We start from the raw sequence: 22,512 nt of genomic DNA on the forward strand, positions 1-22,512 counted from the left end.
CCAGTCAGGTGCCTCCAATTCCCGGCGCCAGTGAGAGCCCGCCTCTGTACCCAGACGGTGCTAAGTATTTGTGAAGTGCAATTTGTCCCCACTGAGCATCTGTTTTGCTTCCCTCAGCACCAGCCCCTCAGGAAATTCCCAGCAGACCCTCTGTGTGTGCCGCAGAGTGAAGCACGGCTGCAAACAGCCTTCCAGCAGGGGACTCTGTCTAAGCCTAAAATGGGCTTCATTTCAGTGCTTTTGTTAGCATTCTCCACAGGGGACGGGAGGGGACAGAGCTGGGTGGTGGGGATGGAGGAGGGGGCCAGGGCTCCCTGTGGAGGAGGTGCCGCTTGGTTCTGGGGTCCCTGGATACTGCGGCAGACAGTGCAAAACGAGCCTGCATCTGTCTGCCCGGGTCTCCGAGGGGCCTTGCCTGTCAGTCCGCAGGCCGGCTCAGCACTTATTTCTCAATCAGCATCTCCGGTGCCCAGTGGGCTGGGCTGGTGGTGGGTGTCACGGTCATGTTGCCTCATGAACGGAAGGCTAGTAATCCTTGTGATGTGGAGATTCAGAATGGGCTGTGGGGTTCCTTCCTTTCACTCATTCTGTGCCCACATGTAGTCATTGAGCACCTATTCCCTGCCAGGCTTTGGGCCAGCCCCTGGGCACTCAGTGGTGGGCAGGAAACACCTGCCCTGACCCTTCCATCCCCTTTGCTGAGGCCCTGCTGTGTTTCTCACCTGGATTATGGCAAAGCAGAGCAAGCCCGTGATGAAACAGGCAGACCCCGGAACCAGACACCTGGGTTAGCTCTCAGCTCTGCCGCTTCCCTGCCTGGTGACTTTGGGCAGGAAACTTTCCTTCTCTATGCCTCAGTGTTCTCATCTATGAGATGGGGATTATCATATTACCTAGATTATGCAATTGTCATGAAGTTTGTTAGACTAGTGAGTATAAAGAGCTTGGAGCAGGGCCTGGAACCTGGTAATTAAATAATCGAATAGTAAGTAACATCATCGTGCTACTTTTTGTGTCACTCTCTTCTAATCCATTCTATGCAACATGTCCTTTTGAACTTTCTAGAAGGTAGGTCTGATTATGATAAAGTCATTCATGGATTTCCCCTTGGTTTAAAGTCTAAACTTTTGCATGACCATCAGACCCCTGCTTTTCTATCCCCACCCCCATCACATTTCCCAACTGCATCCCCACACCCACTCCTCTCCCCTCCCTGCATTACAGCCATCCAGGTGGCCTGCCATTTGCTCAACCTGCTATACTTTCTCATACCCTGCTCCATATGGGGACCTTTCCTCTTCCCTCCTTACCTCCTGGGAGACCTGCATGGGTCTGTCAAGAAGAGGTTCAGGTCTGCGTTTGAAGGTAGGAGCCCTCCCCGATTTCTCCTTCCCCAACCGAAGCCAGCCTTTCTCTTGCCTGCACCCCATCAACTCTGTCCACCCTGGCTCTGCTGCGTTGAGCAGTGTTTTGTAGTTGTCTGAGCAAACGTGTGTCTTCCATTGAACCCTGGCCATGCTGGCTTCCTCTCTGGGCTGGTATAAGTCGACCCTCAGCAAATGGTTGTTGAATGAATGAATAAACAAGGCACTTGATGAACACCTGTTAGACTAGAATGAAGAAGCAGGAGATCTCATTTTATCTTTACAACCACCGCTAACCCAGATGGGGAAACACTCGAAGCTAGCTGGGACAGACCTGCCACCTTGGCAGTGTAAGTGACAGCTGGCTGGCCTCTGGGTGGACTGAAAGTAAGGCCCAGATCTTTCTGACCCCTGGGACGGTGCTGATTCTCCTCCCCCATTAGCACAAGTTCCTTTGCTGGGGCACAAAAACTGTATTTTCCAGAGATGCCCATCACACTATCTCCATGCCACATGCTCTTCTGCTGTGTGACCTTGCCCATCCCCCATCAGGAGGTGGACTCCTATCCTGCTTGCTTTGAATCTGGGCTGGGCTTGGCCTGCTTGACCAATAGGATGTGACAAAAGTGATGTACCAACGCTTCCAAGAATAGGCAACAAGAAGCCTTGCAGCTTCTGCCCGGCTTCCTCAGATGTGATGCACCCTCTGGGAAGCCAGTTGCCATGCTATGAGATGGCCAAGCCACATGGAGAGGCCACGTGTGGGTGATTTGGTGGACGGCCTCAGCTGAGTTCCCAGATGACAGCCCAGCCATGTGAGGGAGCCATCTGGGACATCCAAGCAGTCAAACCTTCAGATGACTTCAGCCCCAGAGGACATCTGACTGCAGTCCCATCTGGGACCTGGGGTGGGAACTGCCCAGCTGAGCCCAGTCAATCCACAGGAACATGAGAGGTGATGATACATGCTTGTTTTCAGTCACCGAGCTTTGGGGTGGCGGTTAGATTAATGGAACATTGGACTCGGTGCTGACTGGAGGAGGACGAGGACATGACCGCTGAGCCCTGTCTCTGGGGACAACTCCAGAGGGCCTCTGGCCTTTGAGTTTTCAGGATGTGGAAGAAGGGACTAGGGGGTGGGACACCTTTGATCTCTAAGGCCCCCTTAGCCTCTCCAGACTGCCCTGGGGCAGAAGGTAGAGGGAGGGTTGGGATTACCTTAGGCTGTAGGAAATGACCACGATTCAAGTGCACAGATAGAATGCTTTTGTCCGCATCCTGCCCCAGCTCGTTCTCTGTCCACTCCTCCAGGAAAATGGCCTAGATGCTTGAAACGTGGCAGGAGGAAGGAAAATGGTGATGGAGCGCCCACTCTGTGCCAGGGGGCTGACCTCACTATTTTCTTGCCCTTCACAACAATTTGATAAAAGTGGGAGTGTTGGGCTTCCCTGGTGGCGCAGTGGTTGGGAGTCCGCCTACCGATGCAGGGGACGTGGGATCGTGCCCCGGTCCGGGAAGATCCCACATGCCGCGGAGCGGCTGGGCCCGTGAGCCATGGCCGCTGAGCCTGCGCGTCCGGAGCCTGTGCTCCGCAACGGGAGAGGCCACAATAGTGAGAGGCCTGCGTACCGCAAAAAAAAAAAAAAAAAAAAGTGGGAGTGTTACCCGCACTGTACAGCTGAGGAAACTGGGTCAGAAATGTTCAGTGGTGGGTCCACACAGCAAGCAAATAGTGAAGCTGACAAAGCCCAGGCCTGCGTCTGTCCTGCTGATAATGTTGGAATGGTCTCGCGCGTGCTGGGAGGGTTCCCAGGTCCTCTCTTCAGTCCCGATCTGTTGGCCAGCGCCTGAAATCCCCTCACTGTTGCTTTGCTGCTTTGGCTTAAATCCTGGATCCTGCCAATGCTAATCCCTCTGGAAGGAAGATGCATTAAGATGTTATTAACCGCTCACCGTGGTTGCAGTGAGGTCCAGTTTCTCCCCTGGGAGTCTGTTTTGATGGGAGGAAGTGTAGGGTGGGGGACTGCCTGCAGGTGCGAAGAGAAGAGGTGGTACCAGAAGAGGGCTGTAGCCTGGGTCCCTCTCCATTCTTTGCAGATGGAGCCGATGGTGGGGTTGGAAAACAGAGAAGACAGATCCTTAGCCCTGGCATGGGACAAGCCCCACCCCCTGCCTGAGGTCGAGCTTCCGCACACCCAGGGGCAGCTCTAGAGAACATCTAAATCCCCAGCCGATGGCGTCCGCCCCTGGCACGGACGCGGGCACGTTCCTTCTTCTCATCAGCTTCCCCACGTTTGGCCAGCTTCCCTCCGGGGCTCCTGGGAGAGCTGTGTTTAGTTCTGGGCTCCAAACTCAAGTAGTGGCGTTAACCAACTGGCGCCAGGCCAGAGCGGGCAGCCAGGGTGTGTGGGGAGGGGCGCTGACCGTGGCAAAGCAGAGGCCCGGGTCTGTGGGGCGAGGAGGCCGGGGGGCTGGAGAGCCGGCCTCTACCATGAGAGTGCCGGTCAGCTTGAGCGCGTCACTGCCCTTTGCCCAGTGATCTTAATAACCCTCAGCATGGGCCGTCCTGATGGGTAGTGAGCACGCTGCCACTGGAGGTGTCTGAGCAGAAGACCTGACTGCCCATGCGGCTCTGTGGAGTGGCCTGTCACAGAAGGAGAAGGGACCAGGAAACTGCAGGGGCCCCTTATAATGCTTGGTTCACAGGCTCTGAGAAGGAACAAGCCCAGCCTGGCCCAGCACGGTTTGCCACCTGGATTAAAATGAGGGAATTAAGATATTCTGGCTGACCTGGTGCTCATGCCAGCCTCCCAGCTTTCCTCTACTCTGCCCCTTCGGTGTCTGACTTCTCTTGGGCAAGAGGCCTTGCTGTCCTTCCCTCCCTCCCTTTCCTCCTTCCTTCCATTCAGTCAACAAAAGTTTATTGAGTACCTACTAGGCTGGGCAATGTGCTAAGTCTTGGAGGACCCAGGGGTGAGCTAAATAAATGCAGTGGGGAGCCCCCGCAGGGTGGAAGGGGGGAGGGATGGATGGATTGTAGGGGGTGGAGGAAACTCTGAGAAGTCAGGGCAGTGTCCAGGTTGGAGATGATGGGGGTTGGGCAGGGAAGGTGGCAATGGGGCCAGGAAAAGTAGACGGATCCAAAGAGCAGGTAGTAGGAAGACTCGGCAAGCCTTGGCTGTGGCAGGTAGGCGAGGGAGAGGAAGGTGACGAAGGTGGACCCCTAGGTGGCTGGTTCGAGCACTGGGTGAGGGTGCTGGTCCTAGGGCACGGTACAGTAGGGCTGGCAAAGCTGCCCCCATACTTGAGTGAAGGCTTCTGCACCCGTGTTTCTTCCCGGGCAGCCCTAGGACCTGGGTCCAGCTGCTCTTGTGCTCCTCCCAACAGCTCCCAGAAGCCTTTTGCCTGCAAAACTTCCCAGGTGCCTGCCCTCCTTCCCGTGGTTCCTCTTCACCTCCTTGCAGAGCAGGGATGATCGACATACCCGCAGGCCAATGAGCTGCTTAGCTCCGCCTGCCACCCTAGGTTCTCCGCATCCCTACCCAGCTCTCTGCTGCTCCCCTCCCCCATGACCTCTCAGAGTGTCACAATATAAGAAGCAACTAGGGGCAATCGCGGGCCTGATTTCTACCTAGGGAGGGCCTGGGCCCAGCTGGGTCTTCTCACCGCATCCCGCGTCCCTGGATCCACCCCACCTGGCTGCCAGATGCCTTGAGGAGGCAGGGGAGTTTCAGGCTTCTGGGCCAGGGCCTTTGGCCTGTAAACATTCCTGCCCCATTTAGGGGATTGCCAGATGGGCTTGAGCTGCAGGGGGTGGGGGGAGGGGCTTTGGCTGGGCCTGCCTGTGCCACGTGGGGGATTTGGTGGTTCTCTGTCTCCAACTTAGCTCATTGTGAAGCTGCTCTGAAAAGCTCCTCTCCCCTGCAACCAGTCTACCTGAAGCCTAGTGCGCCCCCGGGTCCCCTCCCCTGTCTGCACAGGAACAGTGCACCCCTGGGTCCCCTCCCCTGTGTGCATGGGGCCAGTGTGACCCTGGGTCCCCTTCTCTGTGTGCGTGGGGCCAGTGTACCCCAGGTCTCCCTGTCTGTGTGAAGTCGGTGCTCTCCCCTCACCTGAGACAAGGGAATCCTAGTCTCCGGGCTTGCTTAGTCATCCCCCAGAGTTTGGGCCTCAGTCTTCAATTTTGGAAACTGAAGGTGATCGGGTTCATCTACCTGCCTCACAGGGTGGGAATGGGGTGGCCTTGGCCTAAGACAACCTTTTAAATATTAAACTCAGTGTCACAAGATGTTTGGTATATTCACAGCCTCAAGAAGTCAAATGGGGCTGCTGAGCTATCTCAAACGGAATAATATTTATGCTAACAGCTCCCCTCCTTGAGGCTGTTTTATACGTGCTCTTTAATCATAACAGTGACCTCCTGAGTGTTACTGTATCCATTTACAAAACTGATGTCCAGAAAGGGGAGTGGCTGGGCTCATCACCTCCTGCTAAGGAAGTGGAGAGCTTGCCTGTGTTGTTATGGCTCCGGCCCCAGCTGGCTCTGGCTGGGCGGTCCTGCCTCTCTTTAGGATCACGGAGCACGGAAGAGTGATTTTTGGCCAGGACTGTTCTGTGCCTGGGCTCCTTCACTCTCTACCACAACCTCGTCTGTGTGGCTGGTCCCAGGTATCGTTCTCCTGTAATAGTTGACGAGATAGATCAGAGAGGTAAATAAACTTTCCCGGGGCCACAGAGCAGCTGGGTGGTAGAACCAGGATCGGAAGCCAGGTTCTCTGAGTCCCTTTCAGGGGCTCATTCCATTCTGTGCCACTTCTAGCTAATAGCATAAAGCTTTCCATGTGGCCTTAACACCTGGTCCAGAGAACTAGTGTGGATGGACCCGCGAGAGAAGAGGGCGGTGAGGGGTGAGGCAGGAGGCTGAGCTCCGAGGCCTGTCCTGTTACTGTGAACTTGGGCAATTCACCTCCACCCTCTGAGCCTCTACTTCCTTAGGTGTCAGTTGGGGACAGGAATCTGTGACAAGCTCTCCTTGAGGACAAAGACGTAGTGTGGGGCCAGCTCTGCAGATGGGCAGGGGCAGATTTTCTTTCCCGCTGTGGAGCCCCTGCGCGGAGGCCAGCCTCAGCCAATGCCCCAGGGCCAAAGCCCTGCGTGGCCTGCAAGTTGCTAGGGCTTGGGGACAGGCAGGGAGCCAGGCTTGTGCCAGGTGGCAGGAGCGCTGTGCTCTTGGGGGCTCTGGGACAGCCACTCTCGGGCCTGGATGTGCCACTCACAGCGCCCTGTCTCCCAGGCCTGCAGCTTGGGAAAGCAGTCTGGCCCTTGCCGAAGACCCCAGTCTCCAGTTCCTGGGAATCGGCTGCTCTCTGCAGCTTTCTTTCCCAGGAGCTGATGCCAAGCAGGCCCCGCCTCAGCCTCTGGAGGGCCTCCAGGCGTTCTGTGTTGAGCACTTCTCGGCAGCAGCCGGAAGACTGACTTCATGGGGACTGGAAGAGACCCAGCAACCGGCCTCTGTCTACTTCGCCCCAGCTGTAAAACGGGGTACATGGTTGGTGCTTCCAGATCCACACACAGGACTGGCTGCTCCTTGTCCTGTGGGACAGGCCGGAACTCCTCTCCACCAATGCCCAGCTAGCTGCCCCCAGGCAGGGAACCTGCACAGAGCTTTTAACTTTTAGGGAGCATTCCTGTGTGTTCTCTCAGTTCATGCTATGCAGACACTGGAGGGGATGCCCAGGAGCCAAGGTCACCTGCCTGCCTGGTACTGTGCAAGGCCTTGAGGAGGAACCCTTGAGAGACAGCGGGATTCCCGGTGCTGCGGCAGACCCGTGGCTGGAGTGCTGTCTGACCTGCCTCGCTCACATCACATCACATCGTGGAGGCCAGGGCGAGCCCTGGGCGTCTCCCGGGCGGGAGTGCTGGTTCCCACGAGGCCCTCCCTAGGTTATCCCTCAACTGGGCCCATTTAGGGAAGCGTGCCTTTCTCTTTTGCCCTGGATCATGGGGTGGTGACATTTTAAAATACTGTTAATAGCTGACATTTATCCAGTGACACGTGCAGGCAGTGCAGTGCACAGTTACGCAAATTATCTAATCTCGTCTGCACGCCAGCCCTTTGAGAGAGGCGCGGTGATCACCCTCCCCGTCTTACCGGGGGAAATCTCATTTGTCTTCACGTCTGGCTCCCTCACTGGGGGCTTGGAGTTGCCTGGGCAGGCAGGGACCACGCCTGGTTCCACTCTGTACTGCGGCCCCTGATGGGTGCTCCATGCCGGTCGACCAAACAAAGGGAGGATAAGGGAGTCTCTGCGACTCTGACCCTTCGCATCGGCCTAATTTGAGGACACTTGCTCTACTGTTATCATCTTAAATGAGAAAGTAGAACCTAAAGTGTGTGTGTGTGTGTGTGTGTGTGTGTGTGTGTGCATGTGTGTCTCTGCAGGGGGTTCATGGACACAGTGACATGTTGGTCATGAGTGTGAGCTCTGGGTCCTGCTATTTTGGGGGGAATCCTAGTTCTGCATCTTTCCAGCTGTGTGATTTGGGGTGAGATGCCTAAATTCTCGAGGGCTAAGTTTCCTTTTCTGTAAAGAAGAGGGATAATAACAATATCTGTTTGACAGGGTGGTTGTGGGGATGAAATGAGTTATTACACATAAAGTACGTAGTACAGTGCCTGCCCTAGTGAGCACTAGATAAGTGTTTGCTGTTGTAATTAGTAAACAGGGATGGAGGGAGCTGGATAGATGGATAGGTATTCCTTAAGGGTGCGTGACGAATTGGCCTTGTAAAGCAGGAAGCAGTGCATTGTCTTCTTTCTGTGCACCTCGGCTCCATGGCCTCTCCCACAGCCCAGTGGGACACCCAAGGGCCGCTGAATTTTCCTGTTCCTTTGAGCAAGGTGTGTAGTGTATATTCGTTGAGAGGTGACACGAGGAGAAGGAGGCAGCAGCCATGAAGGGGACTTGTGACTGAGCTGAGGGACCAAGTGGCCCGGGTCACAGGGGATGTGTGTATGGCCTCATGGATGTCCACAGCCGAGCACCAGTGCAGGACAGCTGACCAGGTGCCTCCTCTGGACCCCTGTCCAAAGCCCCCATCCTGGCCTCATGGGAACCTTAGACCAGCCTTTTAAGAATGGTGAGACGGAGGGAGAAAAGTTCTGAGCTGACTGCATTGAAATCTGCATTTACTGAGGAGAAAACCTGAAGTGACTGAATTCACCCAGGACTACTGACTGGGTTAGCACTTCTGCTGTCAGGGAAAATGGGACTCAGGGAAGAAATGAACTGCACATGTAGAAAAATATCATGAAAATGATATTTTTTGCATACATGCCTATGTGGCTTATGAAATTCTTACCACGGCATGCATGTACATGTTTTCCGTCCTGTCTATAATTTCAAGATATGTGTACTTATGTGTTTATATATATAAAAATTGAAAGAAAAAATAAATCAGTGTATTGGTTATCTCTGGGTGAAGGGACTGTGAGCTATTTAAAACATTTTCCTTAATAAACTCTACTGTATCTTTCTAATTTTCTCAAGTAAAAATGATCAAAAAGATAAAATAATTATATATCTGTATTCTTTCTTAGCTATGAACTATGTTCTTCGTGTCAGGGAAATTGGGCCAGTAGGTGATGTGTGCTGGGTAACAGCAAGGCTTTAGGCCAGGGTCTGTGTCACCAAAGAGTCCCCTCCATTCTCTGAGCATGCTTGATTGGGGTCATCTCATTGCCATATATGTCCACGTGCCACCAGAATCCCATGAACCGTTTGTGTCAAATGTGAGAGTCGCCCCAGGGAAGCAGAGAGCCCTCACACCCCGCCCACAATGCCAGCTGTGCAGGATCCTTGTCTCCACTTTACAGGTTAGAACCGGAGACTTGGGGAGCCTGGGCATCTCTGCAGGGCCACACGGTCAGGAGCAGCAGAACCGGGGCTCAAGCCCAGGTCCTCGGACCTCCAGCCCCAGCGTGCCTCATGCCACGCCACCTCTGGCAGTCAGCAGAAGGTGCTCTGGGACGCACACCTTCAGTACCTGGTGGGGATTTATGGCTCAGAGAGAATAAAAGCTTAGAGGGTTTTGTGATTCGCTCAAGGTCACACAGCAAGGAGCAGAGCTGGAAGTACAACGGTGATGCTTCACACCAGAATATAGAAAGATGCTCAGAAAAGAGCTGGGATATGGGAGAAAGGGCAAAAGAAAGCAAAGCAATGTGAAGAAAGGAAAGAGACTACCAGTGCTTCCGCAAACAAAGAACATAGTCCAGTGAGAGAGAGTGCGAGTGCGTGTGTGCGTGTGTGTGCGTGTGTGTGTGTGTGTGAGTGTGTGTTGTGTTAGGGGTGAGTGGGAATGGCGTTGCTGGGCCTGGGGGGCCAGGAGGTGAGAATGAGAGTTAGGGAGTGGGGCAGAGGGAAGGAAAAAAAGAAACAGATGGGAAACAGTCCATGAAAGCCAAAAACCTCAAGTCAGACAAATGTTTATTTTATATAGTGTTGATAACAGGGGAAAAATGCTTACGGAAACTCACAACTAGCACAGGCTAGTGCCAGCTCTTCAGACCCCAGTGGAAAGAGCTACAAAGTGCCTCCCCGCAGCAGGCCAGGCCCAAACTTGGGTGCTTAAGTCCTGCCAGGATAGCCTACCTGAGGAGCCTGCTGCTGCAGGAAGTGTCCTGCAATTAGAGCCCAGGGCTAGAGGCCATAGCAAGTTAGAGCCGGCAGGCTGGGCCGCTTCTCGGAGCCCCGGGGTCCTTGTCTGTGAAATGGACATGGTCCTTCCTGCTCTGTCCACCTGTCGAAGCTGTTGGGAGGACTTCATTTCTGGCCCACATGGAATAACAGGCACTGGATCTAGCCTCCTGTCTGAAGAAAAAATAGAACATAACATAAGAACCATGGTTTTCAAGACGGTGGGCATCAGGAAGCAAAGTGCTGTGATCTACGAGAGATAGGAGACAAGTGAGGTGAGCCCTATGGTTGTCCCCGGTTACCTGCCTGGAGTGAATCCCAGGCTGCAGCACAGGGAGCGGGGGCCCAAGGAGCCTGGTGAACTCCCTGATCGGCGGGGATGGAGCCGAGGGTGCAGGGAGACTGCAGTTGATAGAGCTGCACCAGGTCCGCCTCCGGTACCGGCAGAGTTCTCATCAGCATATACGTGTGAGGCAATTACCTGGGGAGGTGAGGGGAACGCCCAGAGGGTTGTCGGGAATAGAGCACGGAGCTTACAAAGGGATGACTATAGTTTCTGTTCCCACCCGCCAGCCTGGAAAACTCACAGCTCAGAAGGCATTGAGTTTACTACTCCAATGTCCCATCCGTATTCAGATATTTCTGCTAAGTCCAGAAAATATGTCCTTGTTTTCAGTCACTTTGTTTGACTCCTGTCCAAACTCAAGGCTGTCTTTGTATTTGGTTTTCATGGCTCTAAACAGAGCAGCTTCTCTGCCCCCTTCTCCCACCCCCTTATCTCTCCTGCTTTTGGCTTGATGAAGAATAGAATGTCCCACATTCAGGATTTGGTTGCCTTCTTTCTTGTGGTGGCAGAACTGGTTCCTCTCTCCTTGGTATCTGTTACACTAGAGGCTAGATCTAAAGGCTTCTCCAGATTCAGGTTCATTTCTTTTGCCAAGAACGCTTCACGGGTGGTGCTTGCTTTCTTATTTTCAAGGTAGTAATGCTCTGTAGTGATTTCCCAACCGGCTCATGATTGGTTGCTCACTTCAGCTGCTGATAAAGCAGTGCTCTGGCGTGCTAACTACCCAGAGTTTTGCTTCTTTTCATCCCATACAAGAAAGCATGTTAGGATGCATGTAGGTTAGAATGGTGTTCGTCTATGAACAACCTTGAATCCACTCATTAAAAAAAAATCTTTCCAGGGCTTCCCTGGAGGCGCAGTGGTTGAGAATCTGCCTGCCCATGCAGGGGACACGGGTTCGTGCCCCGGTCCGGGATGATCCCACATGCCCGGGAGCGGCTGGGCCCGTGAGCCATGGCCGCTGAGTCTGCGTGTCCAGAGCCTGTGCTCCGCAACGGGAGATGCCACAGCAGTGAGAGGCCCGCGTACCGCAAAAAAAAAAAAAAAGAAATCTTTCCAAACTTTGATCCTTTTTTCAACCTTAGCATGCATAACAAATGATGGTGAAGCATGGCATGTCACAACCTTGAACCATTGAATTACCTGGTCCAAAAGGATTAAATGTGAGTTTCAAGGCTTTCACCTACGGGGCCTACAAAGTAGGGTGATCAGTTGTCTCAGTTTGCCTGGGACTAAGGGCTTTCAGTACTAAAGTTGGGAACGTTCTGGGCAAACTGAGTCAAACTAGCCACCCTACGACAATGTGCAGACTTGTCAGGTAACCGGGATTGTGAATAAGCCCCTGAGTACGTCAGAATTGCCAGGGCATTAGCTTGGCTCCTGTCTGACCCCTTTTTATACCAGCTGAGAAATTGGTGGTTGTCTGGGCTTTCCAGTGATAGAGACCACGGTCTTTTCCTTGAGCTGGCACATTTCATTGGTAAGTTTGACTGTTAGAAAGTTGGGCGTCCCTGTAAATCCCATGAACCACTTGTCAGTTGGAATTTCACCCTGCAGAGCCAAGCATGTGATATCGATCAGCTAATCAGACCACTGAAGTCTGACCATGTACCCTCCAAGCAACCTCTCAGGTCGTTGCTGGTCATGACCTCATGTCCTCTCACCCTCCTTTCCCACCTGTGACCTCAGGACATAGTCCAGGTGCTGGTAGAGGAGGGTCATTGGCTCCAGAACAGAAGCTTAACTTGAGGTATGAGAGCCTCCTATGCAGAGGAGATGGGCCTGCTCCCTCTTGCCTTCCAGAATCCAGGTCCTCAAGCATTTCCCCTCCCTGCCTCCAAGCCCTAGTGCAATGTGACCCCCATGCAGGGGAGAAACGCGCTATCAAAAGGGAGACCTTGTGTGTCTTCACACCCTCTCGAGTGGCTGGTAGGGGAAGGGAGTGCCCAGCTCCATCCATTAAGGATGTGCCAGCTATTCTAACCCACTTGAGAGGGTTTAAAAGTAGAGCCAAGAGTTTAACTTCAAGATGCGCTTTACCTCCCGAAATCAAATCATCTCATTTTCAGCACAGTTGTCGAACAGACATTCTCGTGGGGTTAATGCTGCAGCTTTTCCAGAAGCTCCTTGTGTGGGATGGAGGTCAGGATTTTATAGGCTCAGAGGCATTTCCATCACCAGCTGGGTGATTGTCTTGGAGACTAACTGGCTCCATGTAAGATGTCTCTCCTGTCTGATCCCTGCTCAATGCCATCCTCTCTGTCTTCATTTCCTCTCTCCAGGATTCCCAGAAGAGCCCTTTAAATGTCCCTCGCTTCTAATCCTTCCCTAGGAAGCCTCTCCTTCCCTAAATGCCTATTTCATACTAATTGCCCACCCCCTCCCAATCCAGTTCCCCAGGCTGTTCCTCAAGGGCCTCTCTTTGGCCCCAAAGGTCTGACCAAACTCCCTCTCTCCAGGGCCTCCACCTTCCTTCTTCTGAGACTAGTGAGAGATTCTATCTGTTTCCACCTTGGTGTTGAGTAAATACCTCTTTCTAGGTCACCCTCCTGCAGGAAGCCTTCCTTGATTATCTTTATCCTCTTCATGGACTTCTCCTTTCTCTGGCCTCCAGTGTCACACAAACCCATGGACCAGTTTCTCTTCCCCAGAAGACGTTTCTTTTCTCCCTGGCCAATTTGTAAGCCCCTGGAGGAGTGAGGCCAAAATGTCTGTGTCAGAGACAGTGAGGGCTCACCAAAGATCCCATGTCATCCCTTACATTTCCAGCCTCCCTGGCTGGAAAGTGGGGCCATGTGACTAGTTCTAGACTGTGAGCAGAAGTGACATGTGTCACTTCCTGGCGGAGGCAGTTAAGAGCTGGCAGGAGTCCTCCATCCCTTTCTTCCCCTCCTGCAGCAACCACAGGTGCTGTGTGATCCAGGTGGCACAGCTACATGATGACAGATCCTCTGTCAGCCTGGTTCCCTGCATGACTGCATGGATCAGAGCTTCCTACTGCCCTGCAGTAGACATGTAATATGATCAAGAAACAGACTTTATCCTGTTAAGTCTCTGAGTTTTGGGGATTTTTCTGATGCAGCAGCTAGCATTGTTTAACATTAATACTACATCTCCTTTGTTGTTCCTCCTCCCAACCATCTTCACGTCCCTCTTCCTGGAAGCTCTGAGCACAGATGTCACCTAGTATGGATTCAGTCAGTGAGGGTTTTTAGTCTAAATGATGAATTTCATGGGATGGTAGCTGAGGCATGGAACTCATAAGTGGAACAACTTAAGAGGATGTTCTCTGCAGCACCATGCCCAGTAAAAGCCGCCCTTGAACTTAGCCTCCTGGAAAGGCCACCATCCACTGACCTCACCGACCAAAGTCTGGAAGCCTGTAGCATGCTGACCTAGATGTAAAACCAGAGGTGGGATCCCCATAGCTGTATGACTTTGGAATAATCACATGTCCTCTCAAAGCCTTGAGTTAATCACCCAAAAAATGACCAAATTATGTCTGCTCCAGGGACCTGGAACTCCCCAGTTCTGCCCTTCTAGGAAGACCAGCATGTTCCCCAGAAGACGGGGGCTTCTGGGGCCAAACGCTACTATGACTGGGGAGGTGTGATACCCAGCTTCCCCGAGCTCCTGGGTATTAGATGTAAAGAAGGTAAAATTGTGATGTAGCAGGGAGAGGCCCTTCTTGGGGCCATGAAGCTTCAGACTGTGGCCTGCCATATGTCTGGTCACTGCCTTTTCTGGGATTGGAGGACATGCTGGAAAGGTGGGGCCGGACCCCTGAAGGGAGAATATACAAGCAATCCCTACCTTCACAATGATATTGGTTAGAAATTTCCATTTGACTGTAAGCCTTTTGGGGGCACGGCTGTAACTTTTTCACAATCTCATCCCAGTGTCCTATTCAGGGCCTGACCCAGAGGAAGTATTGGAAGGGTACTCGGCTTCCCCTGGGGGCGGTGAGTGTCCTGTTGGTGGTTGTGTAAGCTGAGGCTGGTTGGTCACTAGGCAGGGATGCAGGGGAGGGTGTTCTGAACTCTGAGAAGGGCAGATGAGATAACCAAGAAGATTTGTCCTGGGCTGAGATTCCCCTGGGGGCTCCTGGGTGAGGCTGCATGGGGCACTGGGGAAACCAGATTTCCAGGCTGTGGGCTCAGGGAAGGCCCTGATGAGGTGCGGTTCCCTCTTGCTTCCACGTTGAGGTGGGATGCCTGCAGCACATATTCTTAACATATGTTAACCTTGGCACTCTGCTCCTGCCAAGAAGCTGTCACAGAGGTATTTAGCAGAGGAAACAGTGTAGGAAGCGTTCCTGTTGTACTTTGGGGCACTGTGCAACTAATGGGGCATGTACAATGAGGGGCTGCTGGGCGGGGGTGACCCTGCCAAAGCCTGTTTGGTCCAGCACAAGAGGAGCGGGCATTAATGATGCCTGGCAGCCAAAGCGCAGGCCCCTTAGCTGTCACAATGAAGTACAGGTGACGTGGGCTGAGCACCTACTATGTGCCAGGTGCTGGCCTTGGGCCTCACACATCTGCCACCCCACTTCACCCTCACAACACGCCCACCAGGCAGGCACCATCTATCCAGTTTGCAGATGAAGAAGCTGCCTCTGGATCAGCCTGACTGTAAGGAAATCTACCTCTAATAAAACTCTAAGGAAACCACATTATGATTTCCTTGGTACCCTGAATCCAATGAACCCATCTGGGAAGTGGGAGCCTGCATGTGACATTAGCTGATGCTACTTGTCTGATCTTTGGGGTCATGTGGGAATCGTAAGTTAGCCTAAATGAGGATGATTTTATTTGACAGAGGTCTTGGGAAAAGCCATCGACACTTGTCATTGGGATCAGGCTATGTGGTTTTCATCTCTGGAAGCATGTGCGTTTTATGGCCTTTTATTCTCCTCAATCCCAAATACAACATACACGTGTAACACAGCACACACACGCATACACCTACGTGGGGACACATCTTCGTACTTGTACATCTGAAATACACAGTCACGATGCTGCTCACACAATGACACGCCCACATACACCTGCTGGTGCACTCACACGCACACATGTGTACCCATATGACTTGATTTCATGCACACAACCCACATCAAATTGCCTTCCCACACACACGTTCCCTCTCGTGGGCACGCTCACCCGCGTACACATCAAGCATAGACGGAAAACTCACATTTGCACATGCTGTTCCTCTGAGCAAAGAAATCTTATCCTTTAAAGGAGTGGATGAGGAAAGTGAGCCAAGAGTTCTCAGCTGCTTTCCGCCCTTCCCACAACTCTCAGAGACAATGAGTAGTTGTATGCAGGGACACAGAAGAAAAAGGGCAGGTGGGAGGGGCCTGAGGGCCTGGTTGGACCTCTCCAGGGATGAACTGATCCTTGCCTTTACCTCCCTGGATTTCAGTTTCCACATCACTCAAGTGAGGATGAAGCACTTCCATCCCCTTTATTCGGCCCCTCTAAGTGCAGGCATGTGGTGGCCATTTAGAAAGGCCCAGTTGTCCCTGATGGGCCACAGAGCTTTTCCCCTGCTGACCCAGGTGATGGAATGTGGCAGTCACACCCTCAAGGGGCAGTAAGCAGAGGTCAGATTCTCCTGGCTGCACAGGCCTCTAGCTATTTAGAGTCCCCCTTATTTCACAGGTGGGGGAACTGAGGCTGGGAAGGGAAGGCTGAGCGCTTAGCACCATGACGGGCGCTTCCTAGTTGCTCAGTGGACACTTGGTGAAGGACTGTCAGATGCTCCTGTTTTACCACTTTCGGGTCAGCTGTCGAGGCATCTGTGAACTTGGAATGTGAAGGCCTGGATGAGGCAATATTACATTTTGTGCAAGTGACTGTGGGAAATTTGGATGCTGACCTGCTCCTCTGATCCCAGGTGAAGACAGTTGCTCTTCCTCCCTTGTACAGATGCCTCAGCCCGGAAGTGAGAGTTCCTCTTCACCCAGCTCGTCCAGACTCTCCGTGTGCATGTTTGTGCACCCACCCCAGGCACACACACATGCACACATACTCCCACATACTCTCTTGCACATGCATTCACACTCACACAGGAAACACTCTCCAGTTGATGAGACCTGCAGGGAAAAGAGGTTATAGGGAGGGGCAGTAAGAGTTTTCCAGGCTGAGTGCTTCTGGGGTCCCAAATAGCGTGTCCAGGTTGATCAGTGTTAGAGTGAACTTTGATCCCATGATTCCGGCCAAGCACTGGATTCCACCAATGTGAGCCTGAGCATGGTCTGGTCCTTCCCCTTGCAGAGCTGAAGTCCACTGGAGGGTCGCCACGGGGTCACCGACGCTGAGGGCCACAGCTGGGAGGAGGGTGGGGACAGTCCCGTGGGTGCTCTGAGGAGGGAATGATAGACTCCCGAGGGGCTCTGGTGAAGAGAAGGGCATAGTGAAGGGCATATAGAATTTTGCCACATAAAGGAGCGGTGGGCTGGAGCTGTGTGTTTGCGCCGGCCTGAGGGGCAAAGTGTGCAGCATATTCTGGTGGGCAAGTGGTCCCGTGCCACCAGGGCCAGGGATAGGAAGGGCCAGAGAGACAGTGTGGGGACAGATGGGAAGGGGCTTCAATGTTTGCTGGGGTTGGTGCTGTTTCGTGGGTAGGGGAGGGGGTCCCGTAATTGGTTTATAGATAGAAGGGATGAGAAAGGTGACCTTGGTGGCCATGAGGAGCCCGACTAAGGCGGGGAAGTAGCATCTAACTAAAGGCACCAGAGACTGAAGTAAGAGATCAGAGGTCCCTGCCCTCTGGAGCTTCCAGGCCAGACAGGAGTTTGATGCAGTAGCTGCGGCAGGTGTGTTAGGACGAGGTCACACCAGCAGAGGCTGTGAGAAGTGAGAGGAGGACGGACTGGCAAAGGGTTTCTGAGTCAGGCCCTAGAAGGGGTCACTAAGCACGAGGTGTCAAGGACAAAGGCGAAGGTTTGGCTGGGGAGGGAGGTGGGCTTGCCATCCCTGAGGTGGGCTGGACAGCGATGTAACATCCCTCCCCAGGCCACCTCAGGAAGGAACCGGCCATTGTTTGTCAGCCCGTGCTGTTGTGGGAGCAGTAGCCCAGAATATTAAAATCGTTCTCAGGTTTATCTCCTCCCCCTCTTTGCTCGTTTGAAATCCTCTCAATTCGGGGGAGAAAGTTACTTTAATCCTCTGGTTCCTATCAGCCTAATTATAGTTTCAATAGACGACGAGCAGGGCTCTAAATGAGATCGGAGGACACGGGAACACATTATGTTGGCGCTAATAATGATCTCTTTGTTTTATCATTTCATGTTGTTGCTTCTCGTTTTGGCTGCCTGAATTCTTAATGCCTTCGAGTGTCTCAGGGAGATTGCTTCCTCTTGCTGCCAGGCCGGGACACAGTTGCAGACTTGCATATGAAGATACCCAGCCTGGTGCCTGTAGCTAACAAGCCAGCCGCCATTTAAATTTCAATCAGCCCTTCTGTTTGTGTGTGAGTTCCTTGGATGGATGGAATTAGCAATTTTGAAAAATTGATTAAAATTGCTGGTTTCACGAAGCCTCAAAACATCAAAATCAATCTTTTTTTTTTTTTAGATACACCAAAATTTTTGTTAGACTCACCATGTCTGCAGTATGATAAACTGCCAAGCCTGCTGGTGGGGTGGTGAGGAACCGGGAGCTGGGTGGGCTGGGGCTTGTCTTGGCTCTAGACCAACTTCTGTGCGGCCTTCTTAAGTGTTTGAACCTCTCTGTTTTTTTTCTCCATCTATGGCATAAATGGGTTTGACTAGATAGGGGATCTCTAGAAGGCTCTTCCAGTCCTGACAGTATATAATTATGTGCTCAGAGTCAGGTGAAAAATGAATGGATCTTTGAAGGTAGAATCTGCATTTAGATGAGGTGAGAATACTAACAACAGATAGCATATGAAAAAATACAGTTATCCCCATTTTCAGTTGTAGAAATGGAGGCTTATGCCCTTCCATGGTGCCATAATTCCCAGTCCACAGACTTTCCCCCCTTTCTGGGTGAATAACTCCAGGTAAGGCTGCCCTGCCCTGCCCAGCCCAGGGTTCTCCCAGGGCCCTCACTGGTTCTGGAAGAGTCACACGCCACCGCATGGCTCCCTGGCCCGACCAGGGGACTAGGGTGTGGAAGTTGGCAGCAGACATTTAAGGCATTCCTGGGCTTTCTCTTCTCTGAGCTTTGAGCTGATGTCTTGAAGGCTCTGTGCATCAACTTTGCAGAGATGACTTGGAGAAGTGAGATAGTAATAAAAAATGCAAATGTCGTATTTTCCCGAATTGTGTGAGCCGCTCAACAGCCCCATACCTATGGTCCTGGCTGTAGTCTCAGTACAGATAAAAACCCTCTAAAACCCTCAGGGTTGGAGGAGAAAAAAACCACTCTGTTAGCTGTCATGGGCAGGAGTAAAATTCCTTGATTTCTGGTCCCGCCCTCACCCGCTCCCACTTGCACTCACCTTGGTCGGTAGCTAGGCGCTGCTACTCCCTCCACTTCAATCTGAGTAAGACGAGTGTCACAGCCGCTTTCTGTCTGTCCTTTCTGTCTGTCATAGCTCCCCATGGCACAGCTGTCAACAGTGCTTAATCACAAGAACCGCCTAGGACTCTCGTTAAAAAAGTAGGGATGCTCAGTACCTGCTCCAGACTTAGTGAAAAGAAGCCCAGCCAGTTCGGGAAGCCCTGTTTCTCTAAACGTGCTCTCTGTATGTGGACAACATCTGTGTGTTCTCATCTCCCAATTCACTGGCCAGAGGGTCAGTGTGCAGACAATTGAAATTCTGTTCATAGCCCTATACGTGCTTATTGAACCCCTACTAAAGTTAGTGGGAAAAGATAGAGGAGTTACGGGAAAAGCATGTTTTCTAGACCTAGAAATGAATACCAGCTCCATCACAAATGCTTTGTGACCTTGGGAAGTCACTTACCTCTCTGGCCCTGCGTTCCCTCAATTGTCCCATGAGGACAGTGGTCCCTCTCTCCAGACTGTCTTGAGGAGACATACATGGTATGTATGTGGAACACTTGGTACAATGCCTGGCACAGAAGTAGGTGCTCAACCAGCAGTAGCCTATTCTTGCCAGAGGAAACCCACAGCAGCCCTACAGGGACAGTTCCTGGGCTTCTGTGAGTCCCCAAGCAGCTGACCATTCCCAGAGCGTGTATAATTTCCCCTTCAAGAGACGTGGATGCAGGTGGTAGGCGAGGCTCACTCCCCAGGGAAGTGACTTGCTCCTTTCACCAGCTATTATTGTATTTAAAACAAATTGGGCTTCAGCATAGTATAAACTAGTATGTGTTATGGGCCTTCAGGGAATTCACAAATTATTGAAAGTATAATACCCTCCAGCATCAGGGTTTTGCTTTCCTGTAAAGCACAGTGGTGGGCATACACAGGTCATTCTTGTAGGCAGTGCAGACAACAGGCTGGAAGGAGGCAAGGGACAATGACGGAGAGAATTTGACCTGGCTTTTTTGTGGGTCCTTGTCCATTCAAAACAGTCTTCTTTACCACCTTGGTGAACACCTGGTGCATGACACAGGCGCAGCCACTGAGTTCAGGTATCAGGGGTTCCCAGCGAATGGAGAACTCTTTGACTGTGTAGCAGTCAGCGCTCGCTTTTTGTCGGGGAGGGAGAGAAATCCAGCTCAGCCTGGCTTAAGCAGAAGGGGAGGTGATTGACTCACATGCCAGGAGTCAGGCATGACTGGGCCCAGGTTTTGTATGGAATTGTCAGCTCCATCTCTCAGCCTTTGTTCCTCTGTGTCAACTTCATCCTCAGGCTAGCTGTCCCCACAGGGTGGCAGAAATGGCCCCAGCAGCTCCAGGCTCACATCCTGCCTGATAGGCAGTAAATCTCTCTTCCCCAGTGGCAACCAGAGACTAGTACTGACTCTCCTTGGTTCACCAGGGTCGTTGCTCCTCCCTGAACAAATGCCTGTGGTCTGGGGAGTGGGGGACCCCGACCGTCCAGGCCTGGCTCACTTGCCCACCCCAGGGCCAGGAGTAGAGAGTCAGGGAGGGGTGGTTTCTATAGGAAGGGGGCTCAGAAGCTGAGTGGGCAAAACCAGGACATGTCCAGTCCCACTGGTCAAGCAGCCCAGGCCCAGTGACAGAACTTAGGGCGGCTTCTTATCTTCCCTGACTGCACCCCTGCCCCCTCCGAACCCCACATTGTTTAGGCTCTTGGTTTTGACCTATTGAAAATACAGGATGATTAAGACAATTGGAAAACTTGAACATTGTCTTAGTTTGGGGTCCCTAAAAGTGGATGCTGAGACTAGAATCAGGGTGTGAGATGTTTACCTGGGAAGTTACCCCACGAAGCACAGTAAGGGCTGCAGAGTGACACAGGAAAGGCAGGAAAACTAGTGCAGGCTGAGCTAGTGGGTGGGTTCCTTCTGTGGGCCATGGGAATTCAGTTGCATTGGAACCCCCTTAGTGACTGCACACTCAGAAGTGTTCCTCCAAGGGGCAAGGAAGCTTGGCTGTCTAATGACCAAGTCCTGTCCCTCCTGGGGTTTAACTGCCTAGCACTCTGAGCCTGCGCCGTTATGGTGAAAAGTCTTGCAGCGCTAGCTTGCCCTCAGATGGACATGCAGGTGCTTGAGCTGGAAGTGTCAGTGTGTAAGGGTGCACCCCACTGCAGCAGCAGCTGCCTTGCAGGGAGGAGGGCCGGGAGAGGTGGGATGGACACCAGCAGGATCTGCTACAAATTGAGACTGGGCATTATTAAGGAATTTAAAAAGATTTTGCTAGGCACCTTAATGACATTGTAATTAACATAGGAATATGCTCTTATTTTCTAAAGAAATGGGTTATGAAGAATTTAAGTGTGAAAGGTAGTGATATTTGTAATGTAAAATATTTTAGCAAAAAAAAAAAAAACGGATGAAGCAAATAGTACAAAATGTTAGCAGTTGTTCAATCTAGATGACAGTTATATATCTGTGGGTGTTAATTATATTACCTCTACCTTTCGGTACGTTTGAAAATGTTCATAATCAAAAGGAAGACCCAGGGTGATGCTGGGATCTGTTTGTGTTTGGTGACTGGGTGGTGGCTACTTCTTTCTGTCCCTGGCTGGAGCTCTGGCCTTGCCTCCAAATTGTGTGTGACTTTGCAAAACTGTCAGGGCCTCAGTTTCTCTGCTTGTAAATGAAGGACAGGGTTGTTTCAGATTTCTGAGATCTGCCACACTCAGAGGCTCTGTGGGTCAGTGAACAGTTTCTGAAGTGCAGTGGAAATACTAGAATATTAATAGAAAGAGCTTTGGAACTCCCAGTCTGCTCTCCCCACCCCGGAGCCTTAGGTTAGGGCCTGTTGGGCCACTTCTGAGCTGTTCTTAGACTCAGCCTCTGACTCGGAAAATGATCCCAGTTAAGTGTTCAACTGCCATTTTTCCCCCCAGGGCTGACATTGGACTGCTGGGCCTCAGCATGATTGAAACCTGGGGAGAAGGGCCAGTTCAGGAAGGAAAGCAAGGTCCCGGGCCTCATGCAAAGCAAAGTGTCCTGCGAGTGAATGCATATATTCCTGCTCTATGGTGAGTTTTTACCATAAATGATGTTGAATTGTGTCAAACGAGTTAAAAAAATTTTATTTTGAGATGATCATATGATTTCACAGATATTGGAATATTAAACTAACTTTTTGTTCCTAGGATAAATCCCTATGAGTCATGGTATATTATCTTTTTTATATATCATTGAACGCAGTTTGCTCATATTTTAAAAGTATTTCTGTCCCATGAAGAGTATTGGTCTGTAGTTTTCTATTTTAATAATATTTTTTTTTTCTGGTTTTGGCATCAAGATCAGTTGGCTTTATAAAATGAGTTGTAAAGGGTTTTCTCTTTCTCTGTTTTCTGAAAGTGTCTGACAGATTTGGTATGTTTTTTCCAATTTAAAAATTTCTAATTTTTAAAAATAGAGTCTACCAGTGAAACTATTGGAACTGATACTTTCTTTGAAGGAAAATTATACCTATAAATTCAGTTTACTTTGTAGATATAGGATTATTCAGTCCTTCTGTTTCTTCTTGAGTGAGTTCTGATAGTCTGTACCCTTCAGGGAATTTGTGCATTTTTCTCG

The 22,512-nt window shown here is 51.6% G+C and overlaps 1 long non-coding RNA gene across 2 annotated transcripts in view; it reads left to right on the forward strand.

The window, feature by feature from the left end:
• LOC111183552 (uncharacterized) overlaps positions 1-22,512 on the forward strand; it is a 430,485-nt gene that overhangs the window by 214,429 nt on the left and 193,544 nt on the right. For both annotated transcript variants that reach the window (XR_016388080.1, XR_016388081.1), the window contains one exon: positions 21,831-21,965. This is a non-coding gene — a long non-coding RNA (uncharacterized LOC111183552). The remainder of the gene's footprint in view (positions 1-21,830; positions 21,966-22,512) is intronic.

This window comes from Delphinapterus leucas, chromosome 16 (genome assembly GCF_059928025.1).
Source record: "Delphinapterus leucas isolate spDelLeu-1000000601 "Yukka" chromosome 16, BTC_Dleu_Yukka2, whole genome shotgun sequence".
Lineage (NCBI taxonomy): Eukaryota > Metazoa > Chordata > Mammalia > Artiodactyla > Monodontidae > Delphinapterus > Delphinapterus leucas.